Consider the following 25,057-nt stretch of genomic DNA (forward strand, 5'->3'; position numbering starts at 1 on the left):
ATATATAATTTTATTTTTTAATTTTATATGATATACTACATTGATTAAATAAAACTGAAATATAATTTATTATATAACATCATTTTATTATTAGAATTGATCTTATAACTTCAATTATAAAAATTAAAATTTTAAAAATTAAAAAAATCCCTCCAAACCTAAATCCAAAACCCTCCAATTTTTTTTTTTTCATACACTTAACAGGGTGTTTGGTTGGAGGGATTTTAAATTCCCTTCCCACTTAATTCCCACATAATTCCAAAGACCATTAAATTCCGTAGTTTGGTTGGAGGGAATTGCAATTCCATGGAATTGCAATTCCCCCATTTTCATGGAATTAAAATCCCAGGTCCCCCCCTGGTATTTTAATTCCTGGGAAAAAAAGATAGTGATGAGTCAAAATTACCCCTTCCTTTTTTAACCTAAAATTAATGTCTAACAACAATAATGGACATTTTTGACTTTATACTACTTATTCCCTTTCAATTCCCATGTATACCAAACATTGGAATTGAAATTCCCAGTAATTTTATTCCTGTCAACCAAACACTGGAATTTAAGTTCCCACTTTATTCCCAGTAATTCAACTCCCATGGAATTACAATTCTTTTCCCACATAATTCCCTCCCTCCAACCAAACGCCCTGTAAATATTTTACAAATTCCCTCCAAACCTAAACCCTGTACACTTAGAATATTTTACAATTTTCCCCCAAACCTAAATCCAAACCCTTGTTTTCATCGATCACCACTGCACCTCCATCGCCATCATCCGTCGTTGCTGTCAGCCGCATATGATTCAGGCACCGGCACGGAGACGCTCTGAGACGGAGACGGAGACAGAGACAGAGACGCCACCAACCACGAAGTAGCAGAAAGATTTATAGGCACATCAGCTTATCCGAATTCTAGATCAATCCTATCGATTTTGGTACTTTAACGCTGAATTTGATTATTCCAGCTTCAGTTATGCGATTTTTGCATTTTCCTTGTATTTTTGGGGTTAATTTTAGCAATGCGATTTTTCTGCCTGGTATGTGTTATTGAGAAATGGTGTTGTTCAATGTGAGACTTTATGTCTCACAGCTTTTAGGTAAATTTCCCATATATATATTTTTAAAATCCGTCAAGATCCGTCTCATGACTTCATTGCTATAGGTTTTATGTGAGGAATCATTCCAATTTGTGTTTGCATTATCAACATCAAAGAACAGAGCAAACACAGGAAATTGGCATTTACATTTCATTTATAGAGAACACAAAGTTCATTTGTAATGAGAAATTAAAACACAATTGTTTGAGAACAAGGAGTACTTTGACATCTATATTTGTTCAGAACAATTTTTTAGAGAAACAGTTTGGCCTAAACCATTAATAAATACTTAATATTTCTGTTTAGTGAAGTATTATCTTAACCATAAACTATGGAGATCTTGGATTAAACAAGCTTTATTTGGGTTCACACACTAATTAATTCCTTAGATGTCTTTTGTGTATAAGAAACAAAAATTGGGCAGATATAAACAGTGTCTTTTTTTGCCCCAGATTTTTTTGTGGTAGACTTCTCACTTTACCTATTTGCTATGGCAGATGTTCGATCTTGTACTATGGATATTGCATCTTTACTGTTGCTGCAGGTACATGACTTTATATTTGGGTTTTTAATTTTAATTAATTAATTTTTCAGAACAAATGCAATGTCGACTACGCATTTATCAATATGACTGATCCTTCATTCATGGTTCCATTTTATCATGTAAGCTTCCCTCTTTCCCTCAGTAAATAATTGATACTGTATTAGTATTTCTCTATGTATCATGTTGCTATGTCTATGTTTAATAGAGAGTTGATCTGACAGGCTTTTAATGGCAAGAAATGGGAAAAGTTCAACAGTGAAAAGGTGGCATCACTTGCATATGTTCGCATCCAGGGAAAAGCTGCCCTTATTGCTCACTTCCAGAATTCTAGCTTGATGAATGAAGATAAGCTGTAGTATGCTGAATTGTAGTATGCTATTGGGCTTCATGGCTTACTACTCTATAACCCCATATCAAAAAATATGTAAGCCAATCACAATTGCATTACTATCATACTATGTCTAAATCTGTGTAGTTCATAATGTATTTAAAAATTACTTTGCCTTTGCTTTAAAAATCCATAATTTTGTCTCCAAATTTTGAAAGCTTATAATACTTCACCTCTTTTTAGTTTATTGTATACTGAGAGTATATGTATGTTTGTGAAGCAACGAACCTTGCTGCGTGCATTGCCTTAGATCACTTTACTGGCTCCAAGCTAACTGTCCCCCACCAACAGATGAAAGTAAAATAACAAAGTAAATGAAAGAAAAATAACAAAGTAATTTTGCCTTGAGTGGAGGTCTGCTACTGACTTTGGGTTGATCTTTTGTTGGAAATGATGCCTGAGATATGGAAATAAAGCCCCATGGAGCTGAGGTCTGAACAGAACTGGTGAAGTGGTGAGCAGAGATGAAATCTGAGTTAATTGAGGGAAGCTGATCTAGGATTGGCTCCAATGGAGGAATAAGGAGGTCCACTAAAGTTTGGTGGACTCTTTGGCCTGTCTGGGGTTTTATGGTTGGAAGAGAGATATTTTGGAGGGGTGTTGGAGGTATAAAGAGGGTGGAAACTGAGATGATAAAGCCCTTGGAAGGCAACTGTGCAGGTCTGATCTGCTGAATTGCAGCTGGTTTGAGCTGTTGAAATAAAATTTCCTGGTAGTAGCTGCAATCCAAAGCTCTATGGAGTGGAGGATGTGGTTGCCATGAAGTTGCTTTGATGATAGCACCTTTATAAGCATCAACAAGTTCTCTCATTCTCAATGTTCACTTCTTTCTGTATATGTCTGTGACTTATACTCTAGAAATCTAGATTGATATTTCACATTATATCTCTATTTTGCCTCTTATGTGTGGATTAGCACTTATTATATTCTTTTGCATTTCACAGATAAAACAGAGCTACAATGTGTTCCTAGTAGCTTTGACTCTGTGGAAGAGTATGTTTTTGCATAGGCTGCTTGTGGACTGAACATTAAATTACCGAAGGAAAAGATTGAAGATATTGATGCCGGAGATGTGTACAATGAGTTGGCAGTTGTGGGGTATGCAAAAAACATTTAAAAGTTCTACAAGGAAGCTGAGGTAAACCACCTTTTGTCATTTATACTCTTTGATTAATGAATTTTAGCTTCTTGCATATATATATATATATATATATATATATATATATATATATATATATATTATTTTTTTAATAAAATAAAAGACTTTTCGAGACACCTACAATGGAGCAGGTGTCTTAGATAATATTTAATAATAAAATATATATACCTCTATATATACCTCTATATATGAAACTACCTCTAGATTCGTATTGTTTACTAGGAAACAATAAGAGGAGGTTCTGTTGTAAATTAGGTAGCTATATATAAATGCCTTTCTATTCATGTGTTCCTATATATACAAATTAAAGTGTGCTTAATCTTTGTGGTTTGGTGTTAAGTGCCAAAATCCTGTCTCCCAAAATCCTTATATACAAATTAAAGTGTGCTTGTGGTTTGGTATTGATATTCTTGGTTGTAGTGGCATTATATAGAGGATGCAATGTGTTTTGTTTTGCTTGGGCCTTGAGGAAGAGAAAACTAGAAAGTAGGCAAAGCATGACTGGTAGATTGATAAATGCCATCCATCCCACATGGTAGTTGCCAATTGGGAGCATTTGTATTCATATTAGGAAAGTATTGCCAATGCATTGATTTTACTCTACTTGAATAGACTCTAGTATGCCATTTTAGTGTTTCCTGTCTAGCAAGTTGCCATTTTAGTGTTTCCTTTCTAGCTTTTCTGTACTATAACCTTCCAGATTGGAGAGCTTTCTGAATTATTCCTAACTTATTTTGCATTTCATTGCAAATTATTTATACCTATACTAATTTATTTTCTTACTTTTTACATGTAGTTTCAACAAGTTGATTATGACAAAGCGGTTATTCATCTGGTGCGTTCTGAATGGGCCGATATTCTATCAAGTCATATAGAGTAGGTATGATTTGGACATTAGAACGTTGTGATCATTTGGACTTGAATTGGTTCGTGGAATTGTTTTTTGTGTAGTAGTATTATGACTTGGATGATAATTAGAATTGGTCATGGAAGTCTTTTGACTTGTTATTTTGAACCTTATTAGCTTGTGCACAATTATGTAACTACACTTTGCAACATATGGTGAATGGATAAATTTTTTTTATATGATTATAATTTAAGCAGGTGAAAAACGGTTAAAAACCGTTGTCTATTTTACAATAGACAACAGTTAGAAACCGTTGACTTTTCTACAAAAGACAACAGTTTATGGGTGTGACAAAAGCGATTTCAACAACACACAATAGACAATAGTTTATAACTGTTGTCTTTTAAAGAAAAGACAACAGTTAAAAACCGTTGTCTATGTACGTGACTTTTAACAACACTGGTTTCAACAACGCTTAATAGACAACGGTTAAAAAATCGTTGTCGTTGGTAGAAAAGACAACGGTTAATAACCGTTGTCTATGTGAGTGACTTTTAACAACACCGGTTTCAACAACACTTAATAGACAACGGTTAAAAAACCGTTATTGTTGGTAGAAAAGACAACGGTTAATAACCGTTGTCTATGTGCGTGACTTTTAACAACACCGGTTTCAACAACACTTAATAGACAACGGTTAAAAAACCGTTGTCGTTGGTAGAAAAGACAACGGTTAATAACCGTTGTCTATGTGCGTGACTTTTAACAACACCGGTTTCAACAACACTTAATAGACAACGGTTAAAAAACTGTTGTCGTTTATAGAAAAGACAACGGTTAATAACCGTTGTCTATGTGCGTGACTTTTAACAACACCGGTTTCAACAACACTTAATAGACAACGGTTAAAAAACCGTTGTCGTTTCTAGAAAAGACAACGGTTATTAACCGTTGTCTATGTGCGTGACTTACAACAACACCGGTTTCAACAACACTTAATAGACAACGGTCAAAAAAACCGTTGTTGTTTCTAGAAAAGACAACGGTTAAAAAACCGTTGTCTATGCGCGGGACTTACAACAACACCGGCTTCAACAACAGAAATTATACCCCTACGACAACGGTTATTAACCGTTGTCTATGTGCATTTTTCTTGTAGTGTGAGAATGTATGTTTGTTGGAAAAGCAGCAAGGAAGGCTTCAGGAGATGTAGAAGACTGATTGGGGTAGATGGTTGTCACCTTAAATCTGAAACTGGAGGGATGCTTCTGACTGCTGTGAGTATAGATGCAAATGACTCTATATTTCCATTAGCTTATGCTATTGTGGAAGGGGAGAAAAAGGAATCTTGGATATGGTTTCTAAGGCTGTTGAAAGATGATATGCAGATAAGTGATACAGAGGAGGATGAGTACCGCTTCATAAGTGACAAACAGAAGGGTCTAATTCCAGCCTTTGATGAAGTGCTACCTGGTGTGGAAAACAAATTTTGTGTGAGACCTACATGCAAATATGAAGGTGGCAAGTTTCCAGGGTAAGGCTATTAAGGATGCATTATGGACTTGTGCTAGGGCAAACACTGTAAATGCTTACACTGATGCTTTGTATAAACTAATGAGATTAGATGAAGCTGCATACCAATGGTTAGGTGATAAAAGCCCAACAGAATGGTCTAGATCCCACTTCTCTACAAAATCCCATTGCGACATGTTAGTGAATAACATTTGTGAGTCTTGGAATGCCTCTATAATGGAAGCAAGGGACAAGCCTATCATTGAGTGCCTAGAAATTATAAGGAAAATGATTATGGCTAAGTTGTTTGAGAATAGACAGAAAACTGCAGAATGGAAGTCCTTGATATGTCCTAAGATTGTCAGGAAGTTGAAGCAAATAGAGAAGGCTGCATCTGGTTACTTAGCAACACAATGTGATTTCTTCAAGTTTGAGGTTAGACACTTATATGGGGATCAACAACAAGTTGACCTTGAAAGAAAACAATGTTCTTGTAGGAGGTGGGAGTTGACAGGCATTCCATGCAAGCATGCAATATGTGCTATATGGAAAAAATTTGGGAAAGGTGGAGTGTTTGACTTTGTCCATCCATGCTACTCAAAAGAAACATATCTGAAGACATACAGTGCAAGTATCAACCCAATGGCAGGTCCTGCTGAGTGGCCTAGGTGTGATAGACCACCCCCATTGCCACCCTTGTATTCTGCCAAGGTGATTGCTTGATTGCTGACCCTTATCCTTTAACTCTCTGCTGTATCAAAACTGATTTCATTTGTTGGTGCTTTTCAGGTTGGGAGGCCCAAAAAAGTTAAGGACAAGATCAGCTGCTGAGTTGACCCAAGATGGAAATAGAGTGTCAAGTAACCACATTTAACTGCACTGTTCTGTATGTAGGGAAGCTGGACATAATGCTAGGAAGTGTCCATCTAATCCAAATAAAAAGGTGTAGTATTATATTCTGTTGGATTACAGTAAACTGTGTATAAAACAATTGTAACCTAAACTCTATGTTTTACAGTTGAAGCCAAAGAAGAGGGTCATCTATGCCACTCACCAAATCCCCATCAATATGCCTACAAGAGAGCACCAGAGTGGATTAGGACAGCAGATGCATGTACAAGGGGAACATAGTGGCTTAGGGCAGCAGCAGGATCATGATCAACATGGCTAAGGGGAACACAGTGGATTAGGGCAGCATGAGGTTGATGCCCAGCATGGACAAGGGGAACAGAGTGGATCAGGAGAACCTCAGATGAACCAACAGCCAGCCAAATCCAAGAAGGGAACCAAAGTGAAGCAATCAAACAGGAAAAAGCCATACTATACAAGGAGCAAGACTGTGTTGAAGTCCAAGTTCTTTGGCAACCATGATGACCCAATTGACATTAAGTGAATGCATGTGAAGTTAGTTTGTATGTATGTTTTGATGAAGTTAGTTTGTATGTATGTTTTGGTAACTGATTTGGCTGCTAAATGATTACAAACTGTTTTGGACATAACAGCTCTGTTGAAAGCAGCTTGTTTTGGTCATAATGTATGATAACTATGAGATTATGGTTATGCAGTGTTTTGGTCATAATGTTATGCTCTAACTGTTAAATCATGGGCTTGTGCAGTGTTGCTAAAAGAGTCACACATTGCTGAATTGTAAACCAAAACAAACCATCATCCTTACATTAACAAAAGAAACCATCATCCTTACATTAACAAAACCAACCATAATTCTTACATTAAGTAACCAAACCATAAATCTTACATTAACACAACATACCATACATCTTACATTACCATGATCCTTACATCACCAACCATTCCACAATTCTAAAATTACCAAAACACATTACAAATACTGAACACTTCTTTGGATCAGTTCACTAGCAAAACCTACAACCACTAATTAGTGCAACTATTACAACAAAAACTGCTACAAACTTGTTCATCCACTTAGAACTACCAACCACTTTGCCATCATCTTTATTACCTTTAAGCTTCATATTAAATTTCTGTATTTCTTCATCTTGTCGGTTGATGCGTCTTAGCAATCTCGGAATTATTCTCTTTGAACGATAGCACATTGGAGGATCATACCAATCAATAAATCCACATCCCACATTACCCTGGATTAATTCAAAGAACATTTATTCAATTTCATTCATACATCCGGTACAAAAATTACAAAAACCTGTAAAAACAAAAACTTACAATAGCACCGGAGCATTGCCAAAATCTACGACCGGGATTTTCATTTGTCCATGAAGTTCGAATTTTCAATTGTTCACCACATCTACAATGGATAATTGGAAACCTTTCCCCAAATTCATAGTACTCAGTAGCAGAATTAGAAGAACAAGAAGAATATGAATTAGCCATACCCAGGACGACCTGATGGAGAATGGAGTGTGCGAGTGGTGCGACTGATTTCTTCTCTTCTACTTCGTCTCTTGCTTCCTTTGTTTCTCCCAGATATCCTAAAACCCTTCTGCGTGGAGGTTAATTAAGGTGGGAAATGGGAAGTCGTTTTTCCTCATTTTCTATGGCCTGAACGGACGATTTTACCCTCCCAAAAAATTAATAAACAACTCCAATCGAAATTCCGGCGGATTTCTACCGGCAAATTAGCCGGAAGGACTCAATGTGTAAAAAAAAAGCTTACTAAAAGGACTAAATCTGTTAGTTTTAAAAGTCACGAACTGAAATTACCACCTCCACTATAGTCCTAGGACCAAAAGTGTAATTTTCTCTATCAAACAGTTCAAAAGTCTAATAAATAGTACAATTAGATTTTTTAATTTTTTTTAGTACTAATAATTCTGCAGTATTTGTTAATAATTACTTTCTTTAACGTATTGAAGTATAAAGTGTCAATATCATTCTTCAAACTCATAGTCTATTTAGGGGATGTTTGGTTCATGAAAAATATTTTCCAAAGGAAAATATTTTCCTTAAAGTGAAGGAAAATGTTGTTTTCTAGTGTTTGGTTCATGGAATTTATTTTCCATTGGAAAATGAATTCCTCAAATTTGAGGAAAACAAAATCCTTGGTTGAACCAAGGATTTTGTTTTCCATGGGAGATGGGAAGAAAAAGTGAATAGATCGCCTATTTTACCCTTGCTTTCTTTTTAAATTATATTACTTTTATTAATTTGTAGGGGGCATATAGGTCTTTATACTCATTATTCCTTACAATTCCAAATCTAACCAAACAATAGAATTAGTATTCCTAGTAATTCTTTTTCCACTAACCAAACAATGAAATTCATCTTCCTAGTAATTGTTTTTCCATGAAATTCCAATTCCACTTCCCTTAAAATATTTTTCGCGAACCAAACAAGCCAGTCACTTTGTACTATTAAATCTTTTAGTTAATTTTTTTTAATTTAAGTATTATAAATTATCAAGATAATATAATTAGGCTCTAATCTTATACATTCAACGTATTACTTTTGATATGACATTGATTAAACTAACATATGTAATCTTAATGCTTTACGTAGATATTGAGTGTACAATTTTTAAATATTACAAATTTAAATCTTTTTGGTTAATTTAGTATAGGAAATTTTTGGTTTTTTTTTTTTTTAAATTTAGTCCCCAATTCTCCTAAACTCTGAATTTTCCTTCTTCAGGTTCGTGATTTTAATGCTCCCAGCGATGGTCAACGCGGGCAAGAGAAACCCCAAACATCGAGGGCCGGTGACTAGGGCTACGAATAAAGGTAAGTCGTATATCTTCCTTTAATTTTGGATGGGTTTTGCAGTAGTGGAGTAGGGTTCATGCATATCAAAAAACATGGTGGTGGGTGGTCGGGTACGGTGGTGTTGGCGGTAGATAGAGGAAAATAGTTGAGTGGGTGGTGTTGGTGTTGGTGTTGGTGGCGGTGGCGGGTAGTTGGGTAGGTTCATATATTATAATATTAGGGTGCCTCAAGATTGTTTAATTGGATTATGTGCATTTATATGGATTCCTGTGTGTATTTCATTTAATGCATTTGTAGTTAGTTTTGTGTGTGTTCATGTGTTGCGAATTCTGTGAAAGTAATGAAATAGTGTTTAGAAAGCAAGAACGCACAAGTCTTAAGCCAAAAATGCACACAACGTCACATTTTCACCGTATTTAAAAAGTGGAAAAATCACATTAAAAATATTCTCACGTCCGGTCGTAACGTCCATAGCTTGAAGCAATCGTGGGAAACTAGTGTTTTCCCAATTGAGGCTACTATTAACCCAGGCAAATTATGCTGTGCATCCGTATGCACCATGCATGGTGCATACGGATACAAAAACGACGTCGTTTTAATAAAACGCGCGCCTCCCCTTTAAAAAAAAAAATTAGGTTCGACTCCCAGCAACAACATATGAACTAAAATTCCATAATCGATAAACTATAGTTCCATAATCGATGAACTATAATTTCATAATCGATGAACTATAATTCCATAATCTAATCTATGAACTAAAAATTCCAGAATGAATAAACTAAAATTCCATAATCGATGAACTATAATTCCATAATCGATGAACTATAATTCCATAATCAATGAACTATAATTCCATAATCAATGAACTAAAATTCCAGAATGAATGAACAATATAATGTTGTTGCTGGGAATCGAACCTGAATATTTTTTAAAGGGAAGACGTGCGTTTTTTAATAAAACGACGTCGTTTTGACATCCGTATGCACCATGCATGGTGCATACGGATGATGGTGCATACGGATGCACAGCATAACGATTGATTAACCCAATGGAATCAAGCAACGAGGGAATGTTGAGAAATTACAAACTCATAACATTCCTACCATAATTACAACTCTTAAAATCAATAACAAAATCAGCATATAATATGATTACCAAGACTATGTGGTCTAATGATATCCGGGTTAGACTTTTATTTGGAAGGTTGTGAGTTCGAGTCTCAATAGGTTGAGAAAGTAGTTCGCAATATATGTACCGTTTTAAAAATTGAGCTAATAATTCAGAAATGGCATTGATAATTGACATATTATAGAAGGACATAAATTACAATTTTTCCTAAATATTATTTATTATCTATTACTCCGTATTATTTATGTGAAATAAAGAATGGAGCAATATTTCCTTTTACTCTTCGGCCATTCTAATTATATTCATTTTTTTTAAGCAAATCAAAGATGCATTCAAACATAAAGGGTAACACTCGTGTGAGGCTGTTTCACGGGTCTCAATTCGTGAGATGGATTGGATCTTTGATTAATGGGTTGGGTCTTTGATATCATTAATTAAAGATCCGACCCGTCTCACAGATTGAAACCTGTGAGACGGTCTCACATAAGTTTTTGCCAAACATAAAATGTGACAAAATTAGATTTAACCATGACCAAAAGTAATCGGCCTATTTATCTTAGGTTTCATATTAATGACAAAAAGGTAATTATTAATTACTAAACACAATTAACAATGAATTAAAGTACAATTTGAGTCGTCCGCAATTAATTGCTATTGCAATTTGCAAACTAGACGACCCCCTGGGTAAAATGGAAAATAAATCATTAATCTAAAAAGAAATGCGCATCCGGGGAATCGAACCCCGGTCAGTACCGTGGGAGAGTACTATGATACCACTACACCAGATGCGCTTCTTGTAACTATTCGAACAGTTTTTGATTCTATAATATCCAATGAGGTTTCCATCAATGCTTATACCTTGTGTAAGTGTTCATGTAGTAAGATTTATCCCAATACAACACTCATTAACTCATTACACTATTTATATTATAAGGTGGAACACTAATAAAGATTCATTTTTCATATATTGAAAGTTCATTTTTTGTGTACCGTAAATTCGTTTCTTAAAGTTTATTTTAAGTGTACTGCAATATCATTTTAAATATACTATTTAAAATAAATAAATAAATAAATATATATATATATATATATATATATATATATATATATATATATATATATATATATATATATATAATACACTAAAAATGAACATATAATATATTAAGAATAAACATATATTAGTTTTGCGTTCACCTTACAAGGTAGATGTCGAGATGTATGATATAACTTGTTGATTTTCGTACTCTGACCCTTAGGCCTTAGCTTCTCCAATGGGTCTTTTTTTTTTTTTTTTTCACAAAAGTCAATCATTCTTTCCAAAAGGCCTGACAGAGCATATGTGATGATGTAAATCATGGTAACTCAACTGAACATGAACCACAGAGGCTAGACTTTTGCTTACTGTATATAAGGAGCCGCCCTCACTTTGAGAAGGTTGCTCTCACACTGCCGCTGGTGAGACTCAATCCGGTCTTTCTTTCCAAACTTCACTTCTATGACCAGTTGAGCTGTGCGGGCCACAAATGTCAATCATTATACCATGGATCATGGTCCACCTTACACATAAGGTATATTTTAATATATACTATTTGTGTATTAAATATTCATTATTTTTTTTTGTTAGACCATTAGGTGTCCTGAGCAGGCACTAACTAATAGTATTTAAATAATGTATTTTCAAATACTGAATATTCGATACAAATAATGTACCATCAATATATTAAAAATGTACCTTATGTCAATGGTCCACGGTATAATTTGTCTATTACGCTGTGTAAATGTGATTAGAATGTGCAACCTAACGAATAGAAATTATGGTCCATCTTAGATAAAGCATAGCCCATTCTGTTAGATAATCTTTGAACGGCAAATTATGCTGTGCATCCGTATGCACCAAGCATGGTGCATACGGATGCAAAAACGACGTCGTTTTATAAAAACGCGCGTCTCCCCTTAAAAAAAAAAAATTAGGTTCGAAACTATAATTCCATAATCGATGAACTATAATTCCATAATCGATGAACTATAATTCCATAATCGATGAACTATAATTCCATAATCGATGAACTATAATTCCATAATTGATGAACTATAATTCCATAATCTAATCTATGAACTAAAATTTTCAGAATGAATGAACTAAAATTCCAGAATCTATGAACTAAAATTTCAGAATCGATGAACTATAATTCCAGAATCGATGAACTATAGTTCCATAATCGATGAACTATAATTCCATAATCCATGAACTAAAATTCCATAATGAATGAACAAAATAATGTTGTTACTAGGAATCGAACCTGAATTTTTTTTAAAAGGGGAGACGCGCGTTTTTAATAAAACGACGTCGTTTTTGCATCTGTATGCACTATGCATGGTGCATACAGATGCACAGCATAACTATTCTCTTTGAACCATTAGATAAATGTTTTGAACCGAATTGGCAAACTGATCCAATTCTTCCACAAAGAGGGTTTATGGATTTTCATCAGGATATATAGTATTATGGAAAAAAGGTCAAATAGGCCCTCGAACTTTAACTTAAAAGTTAATTAGGCCCCTAAACTTTTTAAAGGTACAATTACACCCATCAACAATTCATTTAGGTCCAATGAAGTCCAAAAACAAGTTAATGACCTGCTATCACAGGTCATTAGGGTTCAGGTCACCTTCCGGCAAATTTTCTGACAAAAAAAATGTGACAAGCAACCGACCTAGATTTGCCGAAAATTTCGCCGGTCACTTCTTTTGTCGAAAATTTCGCCGGTCTTTTTTTTTTTTTTTTGCCGGAAAATTCGCCGAAAGGTGGCCTGAACCCTAATGACCTGTGATAGCAGGTCATTAATTTGTTTTTGGGCTTCATTGCACTTAAATAAATTGTTGATGGGTGTAATTGCACCTTTAAAAAGTTTAGGGGCCTAATTGACTTTTAAGCTAAAATTAGAGGGCCTATTTGACCATTTTTCCTAGTATTATTAATAACATAGGTACCATGACAATATTCTGGGAATCCTTCACAGTACACTATGCAATGAAAATGTAGGCAAATAGATATTTGTGAGCAAGTGCTGAAGGTCATAACATGTGCCACTATATATGGAAATGGTTACGTTCCTGAAACATCTTAATTACTTCCCATTCTTCTCTAGATCTTTGTTGTCCTAGAAGTCAAAATCCCATTGATATATATTCTCAATTAATCCTTGGTCTGAGCCTTAATTCTAGATAGGGAAAATTGTAATTTATTTCCTCACAAATATGTTAATTATTAATATCAACATTGAATTATTAATAGTGTAAATGTTGCCCTTCAATACTTAAAACGTGACATATATTATCTCTCCTATTGAGAAAAAATTACAGGAAGTATTGATGGTTGATAGGGAATATTTTTCCGATTTTGACCTCCCTATAAGTCTGCTCTCGTTTCGTAGTCGGGTCGTGGTCAAACGATTCGAATCAAGGTCAAAGTCAACGGGTCAAGGGCCTATATAAAGGCCACTAGCCCTTCATTCTAGGGGGCTTTTGGCTGGGCTCTCTCTCTATCTAGATAGCACTATGGCATTTTATTCCTCGGCAAATTATGCCCTGGACCCGTGTCCACAATGAATTGTGGACACGGGCCCAAAACGACGTCGTTTTTCAAAAAAAAAAAAAAAAAAAACGCGTCATTTAGTTAAAAAAAAAAATGCGCGTGTTTTGCCGTTAACGGCGTTATTTTTTTTTTTTGATTATGAATGTACAGTTATGCCGTTATGAATGTACAGTTATGTAATTATGAAATTATGAACACAGAGCTCTAACATTATGAACTTACAATTATGAACATATAGTGATAAAATTATGACCATGGAGCTTTAAATTGTGAATATAGAGCTTCGAAGATTATGAATGTACAGTTATGGAGTTATGAATCTACAGTTATGGAGTTATGAATCTACAGTTATGATATTATGAATCTACAGATATGGAATTATGAATGTACAGTTATTGATCGAATTATGAACAAAGAGCTCTGACATTATGAACGTACAATTATGAACATATAGTGATAAAATTATGAACATAGAGCTCTAAAATTGTGAACATAGAGCTTCAAAAATTATGAATGTACAATTATGGAGTTATGAATGTACAATTATGGAGTTAAGAATGTACAGTTATGGAGTTATGAATGTACAGTTATAGAGTTATGAACGTACAGTTGTGGAGTTATGAATGTACAGTTATTAACATATAGTAATAAAATTATGAACATATACTCCTATAACGAAGCGGTCTAAAATTTTTCTTTTAAAAAAAAGGAGATAGCAGTGCCTAACGGCACTGTTACTTGTGTCTAGCATGCATGCTGAACACGGGTCTATAGCATAACAATTGTTCTTCCTCTACATTCTCTCTAGATTGCAGAAGAACAATGAATAACAATGTCTTTTTAAGCCAAATTCTCCTATTTACTCTCTATTATTGATATAATCTTTATACATGCAATATACATTGAGGGTACGAAGTAGGCAACTAAGTCCGGTTAGGTCGGTATTGTTACCACCGGCCCTTTAAGCCCGGGACCATATATCGGCATAAGCTCTACAATGTAGGCAATAAAGTCAGGTTAGGTTGGTATTGCCACCACCGGCCATTTAAGCCCGGGACTATATCTCGGCATAAACCCTACGAAGTGGGCAACTAATTAAGGTCGTATTGTAATTCCGCGATTAAATCTCGTCATAAGTCCTACGTTGTAGGCAATTTGGTCCTCGGACCGATCTTTGGGTGAATACCCACCGCGGGAGTAGCGTGCCCGTTTATGGTCCCCGGACCGAGATATGATTTGTGGGAGTAAGGTGCCTACCGAGGGAGTAGTGTGATCGTTTATAGTCCTCAGACCGATATGCCCTGTTATAGGGCGTTGAGAGTAAGGTGCCCATTTACAATCATTAAGATCGGTTACTACCGAAACGTCGAAAAAAATTACGGTCTTTGGATATTGACGAAGCATTACAACCAACTGAGGAGTTTCAAGGTTAAAAATCGTATCGTGCTCCATCTGTGCTCGAGCTCACCCAATTGAATCTATGACCGAGCAAAGCAATTTTTTTAAAGCGTGTAAGCTTTTAATTTGCTTTGTAAGTTATACATAATCATGTATGTAGATTAGTCATGTACGAAGCCCGGTTAGGTTGGTATTGCCACCAACGGACATTTAAACCCGGGACCACATCTCGACATAAGCCCTACAAAGTAGGCAATTGAGTTCGTCAAGTCGGTCTTCCTGTATCGGGTAAATCCAATCTCTTGATTGGTAAGTGTGATCACCAGATCATGGTTAGAAATTCGACCGCTTGATCGGTAGCATTCGATCTCTTAATCGTATCGAGATCTGGTACCTTGATCGGCAAATTTAGACATCGTAGTCTCCAAAGTCCTACAAGGTAGGCAAATTGACCACTGTTACCATGAGTACAGTCAAGTTCGTGTCCTGAACACCGGCTCCGTGAACTCGATCAGGTCACTTCCCGAGCATATTGTTATGATTTTAGGGCAACCCCCTTGGCCTACAGAGCTCACTAGTGCATTTACCGACCATAATGCACTTTCCGAGCATAGTGCACTTGGTGACTATAGCACACCATAACGCACTTCCTGAACATAACGACCTTCCCGGTCTTGTTACCGTTAGATCTCCGGGTCTCCAAGCGTCCCTCCACTTGGGACTCTCGGTTTATAAACCGAGCATAAAAGGGGGGAAAACGTCCCATTCAAATGATTTTGGTTTTCAAAACCCATCGTAATGATTAATATGGGTAACCAAAACTAACCAAACGTGGTCGTCTAAGAACGATCCTAAAATGAAGTAATCTAAGTCTAAGAACGATCCTAAAACCAAGCTCAAAGCTAATTGCGACCGTTTAGCCTTAGTAAAGGGCATGGAGAGAAGCGTTCCTGCTTATGATCGATAAGATCATTAGAGGTTCCTAGACCGTGAACAAATCCAATCTCGATCATCACTAGATCTCATTAAAAATCTAATCTCCCGATTGGTGAAACCGATCCCTCGATCGTTAAAGTTTAGTCTCCTTTTATGTTAAAGACTCGGTCCCTGGATCGTGAGTACATGCAATCCCTTGATTGGTTGGATCTCTAGATCGCAACTAATTCGATCCCTCGGTAGTCCAGAAGATTACACTTGTAGTTGTACTCTTTTTCCCTTAGCTAAGTTTTTTCTCACTGGGTTTTTCTTAGTTTAAGGTTTTTAACGAGGCAACCGGTGTAAATCGCGCCCCTATGATCGACTCAAACTCAAGGAGCTCGTCACGGAAAAATTCAGGCGACCCCTTATAGTCCACAAGACTGTGCTTAAGGCTGTGCTCATTTTTCCTTAGCTAAAATTTTTTTCCGCTGGATTTTTTCTTAGTTTAATGTTTTTAACGAGGCAACCGGCGCAAGTCACGAACTGTTTAGTCAGATTTTTCAACCCAAACCCTTCCTCATTAGTTTGACGTCAGGGCACGGACTGGGGGACTACTTGATAGGGAATATTTTGTCGAGTTTGGCCTCTCTATACGTCCATGCTCTCGTTTCGTAGTCGGGTTGAGGTCAAACGGTTCAGATCAATATCAAAGTCAGCAGGTCAAAGTCAACGAGTCAAGGGTCTATATAAAGGCAACTAGCCCTTCATTGTAGGGGGCTTTTGGCTAGGCTCTCTCTCTCTAGATAGCACTAAGGCATTTTATTCATTTACATTCTCTCTAGATTGCAGAAGAACAATGAATAACAATGCCTTTTTGAGCCAAATTCTCCTATTTACTCTCTATTCTTGATATAATCTTTATACGTGCAATATACATTGAGGGTATTTACTACATCAATGGTTATTGGGGCCAGGAACACTATAAATAGGTGTCAGATTGCAGCATAAAAGGGGGCACATGCCTCTTCTCCTATGTCCATGGTGGTAGCTATGGTAGAGCGACGGAGTTTAGGGAAATTGGTTCAAGCTTTTCGAGTGATATAATTGAGAAAATAATTTGAGCAATAATTATTTTGTTCATCTTTTATTTGTTTTACCAATTGTTTATTCAGTTAAATATTTTGGTTTCTATTAGGAGTGATTTCTCGTGGGAACAATCCTTGCTTTCATACACAGTGTTACTACACAATTTGTACACTTGCGATGCCTATTAAATTATCAATTAAAATGTAAGAATCTCAAATTTGTTTTTAATTTGTTTTTGGTAGTATTTATATGGGAATCACATTCTCCCACGTTTTAGGTTATGTGTAATTCTAAAAAAATATTACATTTCCTCAAAACATCGCTTAAACATAACACAGAGTAATGTTATATATATTCACCTCCTAATTTTTACCTCATTCCGTTTCAATATTTGATTGGTTCTTTTTATATTAGAGTAATAAGTAGATTTTTTTTAACACTAGGTGGGGTTGGTCAATTCACAATAGTCAATGAATAAAAAATAATAATAAGTTGGGAAACCTAATGTATAAAAAAAATGTACCCAGAAAGGTTGTCTAATGACATCCGGGTTGGACTCCCATATGGAAGGTTGTGAGTTCGAGCATCAGTGAAGACATTATTAGCTCTTTGTGTACCTTCAGTAGGTTGATTGAGAATGTAGTTATGAATAGATACTACATTGTAATAGAGTTAGTAGCATTCAAAAAAAAAAAATTTGTATCCAGAATGAGAGAAAGGTTTCCTGTATTATATTTTCTACGTGCTTCGCTCGAGCATATAACACAAGAGCTATTGAGGAGCATATAACACAAGAGCTATTGAGTTACCGTAATTTACATCCTCCCAAATATTCTGTGGGAGCCTTTGGGGTTGGAGATTCAACCTTTTGGGAGAAAGAAAAAATGATTCATCATAAATTAATTATAGTTTAATTTAAGTATGTAAAAGCTTTTGACTAGTGCATTAAAAAAATTCAAAAAAGATTCTCTCAATGTAGTTTTGGATAATGAAAACGTGGATTCTCCTCAATCCATCTTTACTTTTCCATATATATATATATATATATATATATATATATATATATATATATGAGTGCGGTATAAAGTACAAAAATATAATATAGCATGATAAATTGAAAAGTAAAATTGTTGGTATTGGACACAAATTCTTTGGGGTCCATTCCCTCCAAACTCTCACTATGCCATATATGCATCAATATAATGAAGCTAAGCTAAGCTAGCTGGCTCTGAACTATCTCAAAGATACGACATATTGCCCCATATTTGCTGTCCTTGCCAATGTCCCCATCCACCATTATAAAAGCAATTAAGGCTTCATGTCTAATATACACATTTTATTCTTTCTTATTCATTATTGCACATTTCTAATATGCTTTTAAACTTTAAGGCTAGTATATATGTGTCATTTCTTCTTTTTGTTGTGCTTAAGGTAAGGCATTTAGATTACATCAATTTAAAAATAGAATGAGAAAAAAAAAAAGAAGTATGAATCGATAAATTAAAAGTGTTCTCATGTATTAATTACAATTTTGTTAATTAATATATACAAGATTGATTATAATTGTAATATTTTGCATGTGTATCAATCATGACTAGAGACTAGATACGACTTACAATTATAAGTTCTAAAGCAATGGGAATAAGCACTTAATAATGCGCACCCATGCTTATAAATGTACCACTAATAAGAATAAAGTTTTCAATAGATTATAAGACCGAGTCACTCATTAGTAATGAATAAGAATCAGTATATTATGCATAACAAGTTAGTGTCACCTTTTGCCAATTGGACATGTATCCACCATTGAAGATAAAGGAAAATCTTGTTAATTGATTTTGTTACGAGTTTGTTTAAGTTTCTTTAAAGATTAGATCTTTGTTTATATCTTTCTTTACTTTCTTCGTCGTGTTTGTCTTGGTTAAAAATAATAATAATTACTTTAAATTTCAATTAATTTGGAGTTAAACTCCATTTGCAAAACTAAACTCTCAATACTATATTTACGAAATATAAAATTTAAAACTATAGGTAGGGCAACCTCGATCAATGGAGGTTTCTCGATATTGTGGAAGACTGGAAGAAAGAGAATCTAATGTGAAGGTTTGGGTTCTTGCATATATAAGAACTCATAATTTTTCAAAAAAAGAATAGAAATCACTTGCATGTGCTAGTTGTCCAGCAGGCGTGTGCTTACTGAGCAATATAATTGAAGTGGTCGTCAACTAGCAACCACTCTAATTTTTAAAATTATTATTTTTAACTTCTTTTTAATTTTGATAAAATATAGACCCCATGCACAAATAACCTATTAATTAATGGGGTTGCTCTTACAAATCTAGTTTTTTTTTTTTTTTGAATGTTACTGACTCTATTACATTGTAGAAGCACAAAGAGTCAACAACCCTGATCTCATCATGACCTCTCATATGGGAGAAGTCACTACATGTCAAGGAGCTTGGCACAAATCTAGTTCTTTGATTGGTTTCAAATTATAGAAGTTATTAAAGTCATAGTTAAAATTAAAAAAAAAAAAAAAAAAAAAAAAAAAACTTAGTGATCCCAACTTTGCCGGACTAATCTTAAACCCACAGTACAAAACCCTGCCCCTCGCACAATCAGTGCACGGTCAGATCTAGTCTACATGTGCACGTGTACAAGAGATCCAATCCAGACCTTCCAGCATCATATCATATCCTTGAATTGCACAATTAGGCACAAAACCTCTCTATATATAGAGAGGCCGGCACTCTCTTCTCTCATTTTGAAGCTAGATAGCGATCGAGCTAGTCATCATCCCATCCCGCCGGCCGACTAAACATAGATATATAAATATGTCGGGCGTTTGGGTGTTCAAGAATGGGGTGGTCCGGCTGGTGGAGAATCCGGGGGAGTATCAAGGCGGCCGGAAAATGCTGATTCATGTGCGGACCAACGAGGTCATTACCTCGTACGCCGTCCTAGAAAGGAAGCTTTTGGCGCTGGGATGGGAGAGGTACTATGATGACCCTGAGCTTCTGCAGTACCATAAGAGATCCACCGTTCATCTCATTTCTCTCCCAAGGGACTTCAACAAGTTCAGGTCCATGCACATGTACGACATTGTTGTCAAGAATCGAAACGAGTTTCAAGTTAGGGATATATAATAGTATATATAATAATAATAATAATAATAATGCATGCCTTCATTTTGAAGGGTGTTCATGAAGATTGAACTTTTGATCTAATGATCAAAAGGATTTGATATTGGCCGGAATTGTATTGAATATTGATACAACCATTTAATTTGTTTGAGAAATTATATATATATATATACATTGATGTGCTTATTATGAGTTTGAAAGTTGTTATTGACTTAATTGTATTGATAATTTTTTTTTTAGAAAAACACCCTCTTTACTTCATATATATTCCAGCTCGATCTCAAATTCTCAATCTTATTAGAGTGTTCAAAAATACATGCAATGTTACTTTATTTTTAACTTTTGAATGTGATATTAAACTCTTTTTATTTGAAGTGTAGCTAGGTTAAGTTATATTAATTTACAGGCCGATTGTAATATATAATACTCGATATTTACTTATATCATATCGGAGTCATGTATGTATAATTGTCTATTAGTCTTCTTGATTTGAGTCGATCAGTTATGGACAATCTAAATTGGTTTATCTCCAATCTTTGTGGTTCTTTACTGCTTGTGGTCACAAAGTGGCCGGACTTCACCTAAAGCATACTTTGGGGTAGCACTACAGATTTTCTTGTAAATCAAAAGGAATCATGTGTAATTAAAGATGGTATTGCAGGGTACCAGTTCAGGTCAATTTGTTGGTGATAAACTATGCTCATTTTTTGAGCAATGCTACAAACCCCTCCTAGAATTTATCTACAAATTTCTCCTCCTAAGGTGTCATCATGTGATTGGTAGTTAAATTTATTTATTAGTTAGTGGTGGTTATCACATTCATTGGCACCCAATAAATGAAAGTCACATCATGAGAGGAAAGTTTGGAGGTAAAAATCATGATGCAAAATGAGCATTTTCCTTTTTAAATTATTAGTGTAATGCTTAGTATGTCAATTACCATGTAGTATGATGGCATCTCGGTTACCATTCTAAATTGGTAGTATAGATTTGAACCCTGGTGGTAGGAGTTAATTAGATTCTTTGGGTTGAAAATGATATTTTAATTTGAGAAAGTATAGAAGTACAGATAATACTACTATACCTTGTAAAGAATCATGTATGAATGTTTCAAAAAAAAAATAAAAAAAAAAAATACAATGCCCACTATAGAGCCATATCTGCATGTACCAATAGGTACCCTATGGAGTCCAACTTACCAAACTTAGTAGCTTCTACACTGAATACTAAAGGTGATGGGTGATTTATGACATGGATATGATTAATGAATTTAGTTAAAAAAGAATGAAAATAGCATCTACTTTAATTTATAATTATTGTATGATAATGAATACCTTTTAGTCATGATAAATATTGATGAGAATTTTAATGAATATTAATACAATTAGGATGAATACCCTTTGGTGGGCATCGAAGGCCATGACTTTGTTGTTTGAAGATTCTAATTAAAAACCGTGGTTCTCTCAAATGGGAAGTCACATGTTTGACGCATAGTAAATGTAGAGTCACAGATTTTGATGGTGCTTTCTTGGCAGCAAAATCAGGCATTTCACTATGTCTAAACAATCCATATATGGCTGAAGTATTTGCAGTTGAGGAGGCTCTGAACTTTTTGCTAGAAAGAGGTTTGTGTCGTGCATTCATCAAATCCAACTGTCAGATGGTTTGTAATTCTTTGAATAGTTCGATCATTCGTATGTTGGATGCATTCTGAGAAGGTGTCGTTCACTCATGTGTCACTTTGAATCAGTGTTGACCTACGTTCCTAGATCAGAGAATGTTATAGCTCATACACTTGTTAGAGCTGTGGATTTACATTCTAATCATCACATGTGCTTATCTTCTATTCCAAGATGTATTTCACACTTGTTTTCAGTTGATTAATATATTTTTACTTGTTACCTTAAAAAAAAAAAAAAAAAAAAAAAAAAAAAAAAAAAACATATTATATCTTCACATTTCAATCCTTGGACAAATTAGTTGAAATTTCTCCAATTACTACATGTTTTGATTGCCCATTTTTCTCAAAATCATTGGTTATAAGTGATATTTCAAAGTTATGGTTTTATTAAATTGTTATCATCATCATATATAACTTTTGCCAGTTTAAGTTAATGATATAAATATCTTATTCATTATTCATTATTTGGATTAGAAAAAAGTTGAATTCTTCATATTCTTGACATTCCATGGCCATTCCTTCTTGTATGGGCTTTCTACACTATCTTCTCCTTACCTTTTTCTCCACTGATATGGGGGATGGATAAGAAAGACATCTAAGAGACTTTTTTCTTCAAAAAAAAATATTATATAGTTTTATTCTTATAATAATATATTGTTCTTTCGATCTCATGAAATCCAGTATATATCCAGAGAGCATGGGGGAAGAGACATCACCATTTGGATGGGTTCAGTTTGATTCTGATTGTGTTTGTCATGTAATGCATGTAATGAATATAATATAGTGAATGTAGGATGAATATAATATAGTGAATGTAGGGTTAGGTCCCTGTGTGGAAGGTGCTTCCGGTTGTCACTCACCATTATATATGTATAAATGCATCACAACATGTTTGAAAATGCACCATTTGGTGTGGTGCAGTGTGGTGTATTGGTGCATATCTAATAGTGAATTCGCACCGACCGCACGAAAAACACTATTCGCATTTGAACCAGTATCATATATATATATATATATATATATATATATATATATATATATATATATATATATATATATATATATATATAGAGAGAGAGAGAGAGAGAGAGAGAGAGAGAGAGGCGGGTTCAGGTGCGGCACTGTCTTACGGTGCGGTTATTTCTTACGGTGCGGCAACACCAATAGTTCAACAAATATGCACCATCAACGTTAGGAAAATACACCACACAAAACAGAGTAAAGAGAGCCCTACATCACCAAACACACACCATTAGGTGTGAGTAAAAACACCATACACTGTTCGGAAATACACCATTGGGGGTGGTGAGTTATATGGTGTGTTTTTTTGAGTCTGTTGTGTATTTTGTGATGTTTTATTGCATTTCATTGTGGTGTGTTTTTATTACACTGTTGGTGCATATTGTTAACACTGTTGGTGTATTCTGGAATTTGACCGCACCGCCGCACCGTAAGACCCCGCCGCATATGAGCGCTCTTCTATATATATATATATATATATAAAAGAGTGCTCATATGTGGTCATGTCATTAGGTGTGGCGGTGTGGTCGTATTTGTGTCGTTGAATCAGTTTAATATAACGGCAGTGATAATTCTGAGGATTTTCGCGCGTTTTGGTAAGTTGGGGTGTTATGGTAATTACAGTGGCCATTTATAGCGGCCGGGTTTCAGAATACACCAACAATGTTACAACATGCACTAATAGTGTAATAAAACACACAACAATGTGATTTTCCCCATTCCGGTACTTTATGACGAGTTTACCCTTGCAGTTCGCTGGGTAAGAGAATGTGCGCGAAAATACTGGAAGAATCTTTGATTAATATGATTCATTGGATCTATCTAATCTAATGACCTATAATTGACCATATGACCACACCTAACAACATGGTCATATGTGATCATCCCTATATATATATATATATATATATATATATATATATATATATATATATATATATATATATATATATATATATATATATATATGGAAGGGATCAGGTGCATTTGTTGCTTCCCGTGCGGATGTGCGGTGGATTAATGTGCGTGAGGTTTATACTTAATGTGCCTGAGATTTGTACTCAATGTGCCTGAGATTTGTACTTAATGTGCGTCATGTTAATATGCGTGAGTTTTGTACTTAATGTGCCTGAGTATTGTGTTTAATGTGCGTGAGATTTGTGCTTAATATGCGTGCCTATTTCAGAATTACGAGCTCAGAAGGAAGCAGAACAGAAACTCACGCACATTAACGCCCAAGCTTCTTGTTACTTCTTCCTTCAATCTGGCCATGAATTCTGGATTATCAGTTACCTTCAGTGCAGTTGAATGTTTATATAAATGACCCACGCACAGTAAAATTTGCACAGCAGCTAGGAGTGGATTTCTGTTGTATTATTCCCATAATTTTTAACCACCATAGCCCGCCTCCGCACCATCATCATCAGGGAGGGGGCAAATGGCTACTGGGGATGGGGAAGAAGCTGACATCAATATTTTCTACTGCATTTTACACATTCACGCACATTAAGTACAAATCTCAGGCACATTAAGCACAACACTCACACACATTGAGTACAAATCTCATGCACATTAATCATCCGCACATCCACACGGGAAGCATTCACCGCACAGGAACCTTTCAATATATATATATATATATATATATATATATATATATATATATATATATATATATATATATATATATATATATACATACACATTCCCATTCTGTGCAGGCTAGTCGCTGGACATACTTCAATTTGTTATCCCCTTTTGACCTCATATTCCATGCATCCAATTGAAGGTGCAAATAGTGGATTAACAAGATCTATCCAATTGATTTGGTGGACTGCCATGCTT

The 25,057-nt window shown here is 35.0% G+C and overlaps 2 long non-coding RNA genes and 1 other non-coding gene across 3 annotated transcripts; 1 reads left to right on the forward strand and 2 right to left on the reverse strand.

Annotated features, from left to right (window-relative positions):
- Positions 1 to 843: 843 nt before the first annotated feature.
- LOC109174972 lies at positions 844 to 3,058 on the forward strand. The gene is made up of 4 exons (XR_002053220.1): positions 844 to 930; positions 1,590 to 1,636; positions 1,858 to 2,060; positions 2,969 to 3,058. It is a non-coding gene; the product is annotated as an uncharacterized LOC109174972 (long non-coding RNA).
- LOC109174973 lies at positions 3,021 to 21,719 on the reverse strand. Its single transcript, XR_002053221.1, has 3 exons — positions 21,707 to 21,719; positions 16,887 to 16,896; positions 3,021 to 3,171 (listed from the first exon to the last, which is right to left on the reverse strand). It is a non-coding gene; the product is annotated as an uncharacterized LOC109174973 (long non-coding RNA).
- On the reverse strand, positions 11,089 to 11,159 carry TRNAG-CCC. The gene has a single exon. It is a non-coding gene; the product is annotated as a tRNA-Gly (tRNA).
- Positions 21,720 to 25,057: the final 3,338 nt, after the last annotated feature.

The sequence above is a fragment of the Ipomoea nil genome, unplaced genomic scaffold, assembly GCF_001879475.1.
Source record: "Ipomoea nil cultivar Tokyo-kokei standard unplaced genomic scaffold, Asagao_1.1 scaffold0679, whole genome shotgun sequence".
Classification (NCBI taxonomy): Eukaryota; Viridiplantae; Streptophyta; class Magnoliopsida; order Solanales; family Convolvulaceae; genus Ipomoea; species Ipomoea nil.